At 33.6% G+C, this 9,938-nt stretch overlaps 1 long non-coding RNA gene across 1 annotated transcript; it reads left to right on the top strand.

Annotated features, from left to right (window-relative positions):
• The first annotated feature begins 4,546 nt into the window (after positions 1 to 4,546).
• Positions 4,547 to 5,176, top strand: LOC133783809 (uncharacterized). The gene is made up of 3 exons (XR_009870970.1): positions 4,547 to 4,638; positions 4,723 to 4,779; positions 4,898 to 5,176. It is a non-coding gene; the product is annotated as an uncharacterized LOC133783809 (long non-coding RNA).
• Positions 5,177 to 9,938: the final 4,762 nt, after the last annotated feature.

Raw genomic sequence — 9,938 nt, 5'->3', positions numbered from 1 at the left:
TAGTAGGACCCCACTAATCCCATGGGCATATGCTTGTTTAGTCTATGGGACCCCAAGTAATAATGGCCATTATAATAAGTGAATTATGTGTTATGATATGTCTTTACGTTATTATGAAATTATGTTTATGTTTATGACTATGTGTTAGATTTTCCTTGCTGGGCATTAGGCTCACTCCTTTCTGTTTATGTGCAGGAAAATAAGCTTTAGAGGCGGTAAGATTCGTGACGCTTGGAGGATGTGTATCGATGGTGAATGGAGTCAAGGGGCCGAGCGTTATTCGATTCGAGGATGTAGTCTTGTTTATGCTTTTATGGTTTTAAATGTATTTTCTGCATTTTCTATGTAACTCTTTTTAGTTTTTAAGTTATTTTTGTTTTAAAGACAATGGGTACCCATATCCTACTTATTTTATGAAAGTATCCTTTGTTTCCACAATTTTCAATAAAATTATGGTATTTCCGCAAAAATGTAAGTTTTATGTATAGATTCGTTAATGGTCCAAATAGTCTAGATTAGTGGGTCATTACACTGGGCCAGTATGCCCGAGGCAATCGTGCAACGTTTTGTGTTTTTCGTATCTTCGTGCTGCGATATATCGCCCCCTATAGCTGCGATATATCGGCATGCGCTGATTATTTAAACACGAAATTACACATTTTTAGCTTAATTTAAATTGAGTAAATAGCCTTGACTAAGCCCTCTAACGTTTTCAAAGCTGCTGACTGACCTTAGGGTATTCAAATTTTAACCTTAATAAATTTAATCCTCAAATACTTAATCATTAATAAACCCATACATAACATGTGCTATTATCTAATTGGTTCTTATCTAAACCTTATAGTATAATAAATATTATCCTCAATATCAGTCATATTAATCAAACCTTAGGTTAAAATTAATATTCCTAAACTATAGGTTAAACTTAGAAAATCTACAAGTACTACTATGAGTGTCAAAATAAATCTCGATCTGAACCAAAAATCCACAGTTATATAGATAATACTATTATTACTATCATACTACTATCTAACTTAGCTAAGTAAAGTTCTTGGACTCTACAGACGACTGGCCCTACAAACCAAGACAAGTCTTTCCAGCGTGCTTTGTCCTCACTCGCACATTTCCTAGGAAAACTTCCCAGGAGGTCACCCATCCCTAGATTACTCCAGGCCAAGCACGCTTAACCAAGGAGTTCTCAAGTGATGGGCTACCAAAAAGAAGATGCACCTTCCTGATATAGTTAGTACCCATCAATCCATTTAAGCACTCTTCAACTGTGTAATCCCATACCTACACAGTCTTAGAATCATTACACTTGACCTTCCCTAGGCGGTGTGGGATTGCACAGCTTACCCGGTCTTTCCCCTTACGGATCATGGGATTTTGACTGTCACAAATATAGATGGTGGGTTGCTGAATAAATTACTTTATTGTTGCTTAAGGGGTTGTAAATGTTGTTGTATACATGATGATCATAAAGATGGTGAGTTGTTGAATAAGTTGCTTTATAGTTGCTTAACTAGTTGTATATGTTGTGTTGTATATACTGATAATGAAGGTTGAGGGTTGTTAAATAGGTTGCTTACTCGTTGCTTAAGGGATTGTAAAGGTTGCTGAAGATGTTGCTTAAGATTATATTTATATGCTGCTTAGGCTGATAATCATGTGTATGCACCTCAAGTATTGCTTGTGTTTGCCCGTCTCTAAATTTTATAAACCTTTTTTTTACTAGTCTACTCTACAAATACCAAATATAAATATATAACACCAAAATACATATTCGTAAGCAAAGTAACTATAATTCAATTCAACATAAAGGTGATTTTCATGCCTTTTTAATTATACTAAAATTCAATAATCATGGCCAGATTTGTTCTCAAATGCAAGCCTGACCATCTTCTAGTGTGAATACAAAGGTGGACCATCAATATCGCATTTAAGAAAAAACAGAGTGATAAAAGTCTTTATAAATCATTTATTATTGGGTATCACTTCCTCTACCTTTTTCTTGGATAGAGCAAAAGTAGGCTTCCTCATTAAGCTAAACCCCATATTTGTCTCTTCCTCTCAAGAATACTATTTTCTGTCTCTCTTTCTCTTTCTCTCTCATATCCTAATCATCTATACTTTAGCCCAACCCTTTAATCTTCGAGTGTTTAGCAAAAAAATATGATATATATAAGGATTATTTTTTATTGTGATAGTGATTGATCAGAAGACATTCTTGAAAGTTAAATATCAACACACAATAATTAAAAAGGTCAATCACTACAAGAAATCTGATCTTTACCTACCAATATTTTACCTACCAATATATATTGGTAGGTAAAGGGAACCTTTACCCACCAATATTTATTCGTAAGATTTATTGGTAGGTAAATATTTCCAATATTATAATATTTTAGAAGGATGATTATCTACTAATAATATGGGTAAGTAAAGAGTGTTACCCTACACATATACTGGAGGGAATTTTTTTTGCATTTGACGCCAATGTTTCCCTCTTATTATTTTAATTTTTAATAAAAATGATGTTGAGTTGTGTGATGATGTGTTAAAAATATCCTACATATCATCTTACTTATTTTTAACATGTTATATTATTTTTAACAAATGTACAAATCTTAAAAACAAATAAACATTACTTTTCAAACGTTGATAAAATGCAAATCTACGGAGAAAAGTCCAATCAAATAAGAAAAATAAGCTGTTCGATCTTGAGACTCGGTTCGACTCGGTGCTCGACTTGCCTCGATGGTGGTCCGCTGAGTTCGAGAGGAAGATCGATTCCATGCTCCGATCTGTCGTCGTCTGGAGCGATGGGTCGCTCACGCAGATTCGCACTAGGCACTGCTCTGATCGATCGCTCTCTTACGCTGCCGAAAGCCAAGCGCCTCTGCTTGCCCAGTGTCATCTCCTGTGTTTGCCTCTGAGGTTATTGTTGCTGGAGAAGAAGAGATGGGTATCGATTGGGGGCGCTGATTTGAGTGACAGAGTGAATGAGGATCTGAGCACCTCCATTTCTTCTGATATGTTCTTCTACATCTTCACAGCGAGTCGATGGCTGCCGAAGACTCTTCTTTCTCATATCTGAGTTTCGCTGGGAACCTTCAACCAGGAACAACCAAGGTGAGGTTAAGAGAAATAAAGAGAGAGAATTTTGGGGCTGATAGTTTTCAGGGGAGAAGAAGATCCAATCGGTGGGGGACCTAAATCTGAAAAATTTAGAGGTAACGTTAGGTGAGGATATCATTGTAAGTTTCCATATACCCTCCTTCTTAATTTTGTTTTCAATGATTCATTTCCCGTTTCCTTCAATTCCATTTGGGTTTTGGATTTTAAGGTTTTAAATTTAGGTTTATTGATCAATTAAGGGTTATCCAGTTGGATGGGGTAAATTTTCAGACCTTGTGGCTAATTAAATGTGATTTGAATAAAATTTTAGGGGTTTCAGGTGATGATTTTGTTAGAAATGATGTTCATTCTTATAATTCGTTTTAGGATAAGTTTTGTACTGGGACTAATTAATGAGTTTTTTTGGATTGGGGTTGATGCCATCAGTTTTCATGACAAGAAAATATCTTCGGCTTATCATATGTGCTTTTAGAAAGTAGGAAAAGGATATAGTGTTGATCAAGTACGAAAAACTAAGTTGAAGTTTGGCTACTCTTCTTGCTGGTACGATCTCGTTCCATTCAGGCTCAGGTCTCATATTCCCAGTAGAAATCCTGTTTTTAATTCTTCTCTACTCTGAATATTAATGATGATTTTCTCAATTTGCCTTGTTTTGTATTGGAATTGTTTTCGAGTTTAAATTTAATACTTCTTCATTTGAATTGACCTTTTAAGGATCAGTGAGATTAATTCCAGGGCTTTGATCAGAGTGTAGCTTCCTTTTAAATAATTCTTTAATATCTTGTAATTTTATTGAATGATAGGTATCATTCTCCGATTAGATTAAGTTATGATTGCTTGTTTAGTTTTAGTGATAAATTGTGTAGTATTATGTTTAGAGGGTATTTTTCCTGCTTTGATAATATACTAGTTCAATGCTTCTAGTGCTAGAAGGTAGTACATTATATGTGCTGGAATTTTTTCTGTGAAGGTATTCTACATACAACATGACCTCATACATTTTATTAACTCATGGTGCATTTTTGTTCTTTTATATGAACTTATGGCATTGATGTGTGTGTGTGTGCGAGCGTTAGATAGATAGAGACATTAGATTTTTATATTATTATTAAGTTTTACTTAATTCTGCATCATTTATTCTTCATGTTCATTTTATAAATTTTTTGCAGCTCTCCATTTATCTGCTTTTCTCTTGTCAGGCAAAATCCAGTATCATGATTTTGTTGAATATTTTTAAAAGAGACAGTATTAGAGGAGGATGAATGTGCTCCACAAAAGAGTGAGAAAAGAGTGTCTCACTCTTTTGTAGATTGTAATCTGATTGGTTAACTGTATATTCTTAAGATACTCTTTACATATATACATCTATTATTTGGTAAAATCGATTACCGTTTGATTTGACAGAGTATTCAGGCGGCAAACCTATCAATTGTTTGTTCCCATACTGTAAATGGTGTTTCAAAAGTACATTTTGAGTTATTAAAGACCAAGGTGTTCAAGGTATTGTAATGTGTCATTTTTTCTTTCAAATTAATTATTTGAGAACATTTGATGAACTCACCTGACTCCTCTGTATCTCAGAAGGACTTCTATGAGCTGTGGCCTGAGAAATTTCAGTACAAGACAAATGGTGTAACTCAGGTAGAAAAGACGTCGCACCTTATTCATTTTACATATTGGTTGAAAGCATCTCATTGAAATTGCACTGGAAAAATTAATGATCTGTGATTGTATTGATCTGCTCTTGTGTTTTTGTCAGCGACAATGGATTGTAGTAAGCAATCCCAGTCTTTGTGATCTTATCACAAAATGGCTTGGAACAGAAGCTTGGATTCGCAATGTTAACCTTCTAACTGGCCTCCGAGAATGTGCGACAGATGCAGATCTGCAGCAAGAATGGAAGATGGTACCTTCTAGCTAAGATCACAAGCATTGATGCAAAAGTAATGTGTTAACATGTTCTGGCCATTTCACATTGTAGGTTAGGAGGGTTAATAAAATGAGGCTTGCAGAATACATTGAAGGGCTGAGTGGTTTAAAGGTCTGGATTACAAGGTCCTGTTACTGCCTTTACTCATGCATACTTATTTCCTGCAACTTTTCAAGCCTCTTTCTTCTTATCATTGTTAAGTGTCATTGAAGTGGTCATAGTTTTCTATAGCTATCAAATGATTTGTCTGCAGTACCGAGAATCTCTCTTTTTCATTCTTTCACTACATGCTAATTGTTGGGAATACATTATTCTAACACCATTTGGAATTCGCATAATTAAATCTTGTGTCAGTTGATCACTTGTATAAATGATTATTACAAGTGTAAGTGGTGCAATTAATTGGATCTGTATACTAATGTATTCTCTTCTCTTCTTTTCTTTTTTCTTTTTCCTTTTTGGGGTATAAGTATTTTCCAGTAAGTAGCTAATAGTTGGTTCTTCCCTTTCCAGAATATGAATGAGAGTGACAGGAGGAAGGTTGTACCGCGTGTCTGCATAATTGGAGGGAAAGCTGCTCCTGGATATGAGATTGCAAAAAAGATTATCAAACTTTGTCATGCTGTTGCAGACAAAATTAACAATAATAGTGATATGTGAGAGCTCCATTGCGACACTATCTTTTGGTATGTCATTTCACAATATTACATTTATATTTGTAATATTTATAATTGATATTGTTTTATGTTATAGGAACATTTTGACATCAACTTGAATGATGAGACAACTAAAAAATGCATTGATGAACAAATGAGAAAAGCTTGGAAGGGTCATTGTGGGTAATCAACCAACTTATGAAGAGTTAGTTGAATGACTTAATGATACAACTTCCTGCATTAATGCTGTTAACGAACAACTTAGTGTAGTTGTGGATATACTTCATCATAACAATTTGATGGCACTGCCTCCACCACCTCCAACAGACCAAGCTTCAGATGCAAATTTAAGAGAGTCGCCATCTATTTCAGTTCGGGAGTCACAAGATGATTCTTAGTTTATTTATATTAATTTACTAAGGAATGAACTTTATGAAGTTTTTTTTTTTATTTTGGTAGGGGTAACCTTAAAATGATAACTTTATGACTTATTTTAGTATTGAACATTATAAAGAATTTTAGCATTAAACATTTTATTATTGAATGGTTTTTTCTAGTTTATTTCTAATATATAACATTTATAAATAACTGTTATTATCTTTTACCTACACATAACCATTAAATTTGAACAAAATATAAATTGTGTAACAGACCAATAAAATAATGCTATGTGGGCTAATAAAATGACACCACGTAGGATGCCACACAGAATGCCACGTAGGATGCCACATATGATGCCACGTCATCAGACACGTAAAACTACAAAAACCATGTCAGCATACACGTAGGATGCCATGTCATCAAACACGTCATCTGATGACTCATCAATTGATTTATAACTTAGTGGGGTCCACTGATTCTTTTACCTACCAGTGTTAATAAGTGTAGGTAAAGACTCTTTCCCCACTAACTTTTACCAACCAATCTTTACCAATTCAATATTGGTAGGTAAACCATATTACCTACCATTAGGCTAGTTTTACCTACACTTACAATTGGTAAGTAAAGACCCCATTTTCTTGTAGTGAATCTAATAATGTTATTGATAACCTCAAAATATCTTACAAATAGATATATATCATTCTAGCTAAAAAAAGAAACAAAAAAATACATAGTAAACTGCATATATAGAAGGAAGTATACATAAACCAAATACAAATTATAGTTGGAAGAACATATAGCTCGGCTAGAGTAATAGACTATACATACAGAAATCCTTTTAAAATATTAGTTTTTCATAATATATATATAACATAATCAATTGTAACTGAGTTTGTAAACTGCAAAAAGATAAACTAGATGTTGCAGGAGAAAGAGAATAGAAGTGCAAGCATCGTGGAGAGAAGGAACAAAAGTGGGATAAATGTTTGGTGTATAAACCGTATTAACGAAATAAAAAAAAAATAGGTTGATGTACATTTAAAAAAACAACCCATATAAAAATGAAAAAAAGAAAGAAATTATCGTATTTGGGATAATTTCCCAAACAAAATTTTTCTTATTCTCAAATATATATATATATATTTTGCAACTTTGTTTTCAAAAATTACTTTCTGAAAATATTGTCAAACATCTCTATTTGTTTTCAAAATATTGTTTTTAATTTTTAAAAACAAAAAACTGATTTTAAGTTAAGGAGTCAAACACCATCTTCGTCTCTAATATCTTATTGTGTCCCATCCAAGGAAAATCATTACTCATAATATATATGTGCTATATTTATTATTATAAATATATTTTATACTTCAATATAAACTAAAATAAATAAGCAAAATTTATATTGTTTGTTCACGCTATTTTTCGTCAACTTAATTATGTAGAGCAATAAATAATTAATTAGGAAGAAAAGAAAAGAAAGAGATTTTTTACGGTTGAGCAGTTAAAATCTGCCTACGTCCATGAGTCACTTTTATTAACTTGTCTGCGTTAAACCTTCATAAATGGGCAATTTCATAGAGTGTTTTTTCGTGCCTAATTGTGCCTAATTCCTCTCTTTTCTCCAAATGACTAAATCTAGGATCTTTATAGACCTGGTTACAAAAATATATTTCCACAAATTTAGGAAAGTTACTACATAATATTCAATTTTAAATTCAAATGAATATCTGAATAATACAAACTAATTGCATTACCAAATAAAAGATCCCTTCAAAATAGGGTTATCTGCACACGGTTTTAACCAATCCTACATAAATAGGGATTTCATAATGGCGCCTATGTGTATCACTTTAAAGCATATTCGAGCCTGATTACTGCTTCAACACACTTTCGAGATCACCCAAAGCTTCAAGCTCACCATTCCAGCTGTCGCCACCTCCTCACTTGATCAGTCAAAGGAGCACATCCCTTAGAGAAGGTTAATGTCTTTGAGCCTGCAACTCATGCTCGAATGGTAATGACAACTTTGGAACTTGTGACAATTCGTACAAGTATAATGCAAAAACTTGTTAATCTCGCACTCCTATATTTCAAGGTTGTTTATCTATTCTCAAAATTTAGGTGTAACATTGTTAAATTTTAATTTATATCATAATAAATGCATATGTATATATTCTTGGTGATAACTATTTTTTTTCCACATAAGAAAATTACTTGTGATCAAATGTACATAATGACCTTATGTAAATAGTAAATTGAAATTGACCAAGTTTTACTTAGAGATTTACAATTTCACAATATCAAACGCCAACTTTTGAGAGATCTTTGACTACATTAAAGTGATTTATGAGTGCATGTATGAAAAATTCATCATCGAATATATCCCTAAAATTCCTGCAAGTTAACTAGAAAGAATAATAATGGTAAATAATTTACAACAAGTGGAACAAATTATATTTATTACACTGAAATTGCATATATTTATTTTTATATTTAAATTTAACATAATATATAAGAATCGCATGAGTTCAAATAAAAATACAAAACCTCCTCGGGCACGTTTGACATACCATATAAAGGTCGTATTGTATTAAATAAGCATAACACCATTATTTGATTAAATTTTCTATTGTATTAATTATTACAATCACAAATTTTAATACAATAACAACCGTATTATTAAATACATAAAAAATGGTATGTGCTAACTCGTATTATAATATTTTTGAATTTAAGTTGTATTGTGGTAAGGACCGAGTCGAGGTTGGGGTCAGGGATTAGGGTTCGGGGTCAATACCAGAGCCAGGGTTGGGGGTCGGGGTCGAAACCGAGGATTGAGGTTGGGGCCAAGGGTCGAGTCGGTGTCAAGGTTAGCGTCGTGGCTGGGGATTGGGTCCGGGGATAAGGTTCGAGGCCAGGGTTAGGGTCTGGGGTCGAGGTCTTGGGCTGAGGCCAAGGTCATGGTTAGGTTGGGGGCAGGGTCAAGGGTCAGGTCTGTGGTTGGGGCCAGGGTCAGGGTTAGTGTTGGGGCAAGGTTAGGGTTGGGGCTGAGGTAGGGTTGGGGTCAGGGGTCAGGTCTGTGGCCGGGGCCAAGGTCGAGATTGGGATTGGGTTCAGGGGCTGAGGTCATTGTTGGGGCTAGGGTCGAGGTTAGGGTCAGTGTAATGCCTTAATTTCTCTAATACTTATAAAATAGAGAATATTACATTGAAAACCATAAAATAAATAAATGTTGTCTTTATTCAAAATAATTTAGCATAAATATTGTACCCAGTTTTAAAGCAAAAATGCATTGTCTTTGAATTGAAATAAATAAAATACTAAGCAACATTTTTATAAATAAATAGAAACAACTTTCAATCTTAAAAAGACTGCCTGCAGCTAAATGACCCTCACTTGTACACACACAGCTTTGTTAGGTACCACTCGCCACTGACATTCTAAACTTTTACTTACTTAAAAAACATAAGGAGTGAGCTACTAAGTCCAGTATGAAAAATACATACATGCAGAACACAACATATTCATATATCACATAAAAACATCAAATGGTACTATTTATCCAAATATAATTTTATTTCATAAAATAGCATAAATCTTATCAAGTCTTAACCTACTCAGCCACCTCAGTCTTTGTTGCAACAAATTCCTCAATTTCCTCTCTATATGCCACACATCCACTTTGAGTATTCAAGACCAAGTCAAATCTTGTTAGTTTGCTTGATACATACCTATCATGCCACCTAGCCTATACTTACTCTCAAGTTAAAACTTTAAATTTTATTCAAACTTCTCTCCATAAAGCCTACATACTAAAGTCTAAAATTTCAAACTTA

Source organism: Humulus lupulus, chromosome 6 (assembly GCF_963169125.1).
Source record: "Humulus lupulus chromosome 6, drHumLupu1.1, whole genome shotgun sequence".
Classification (NCBI taxonomy): domain Eukaryota; kingdom Viridiplantae; phylum Streptophyta; class Magnoliopsida; order Rosales; family Cannabaceae; genus Humulus; species Humulus lupulus.
Note: the sequence above shows the minus strand (reverse complement) of the source record. Positions and strands in the feature narration are given on the sequence as shown.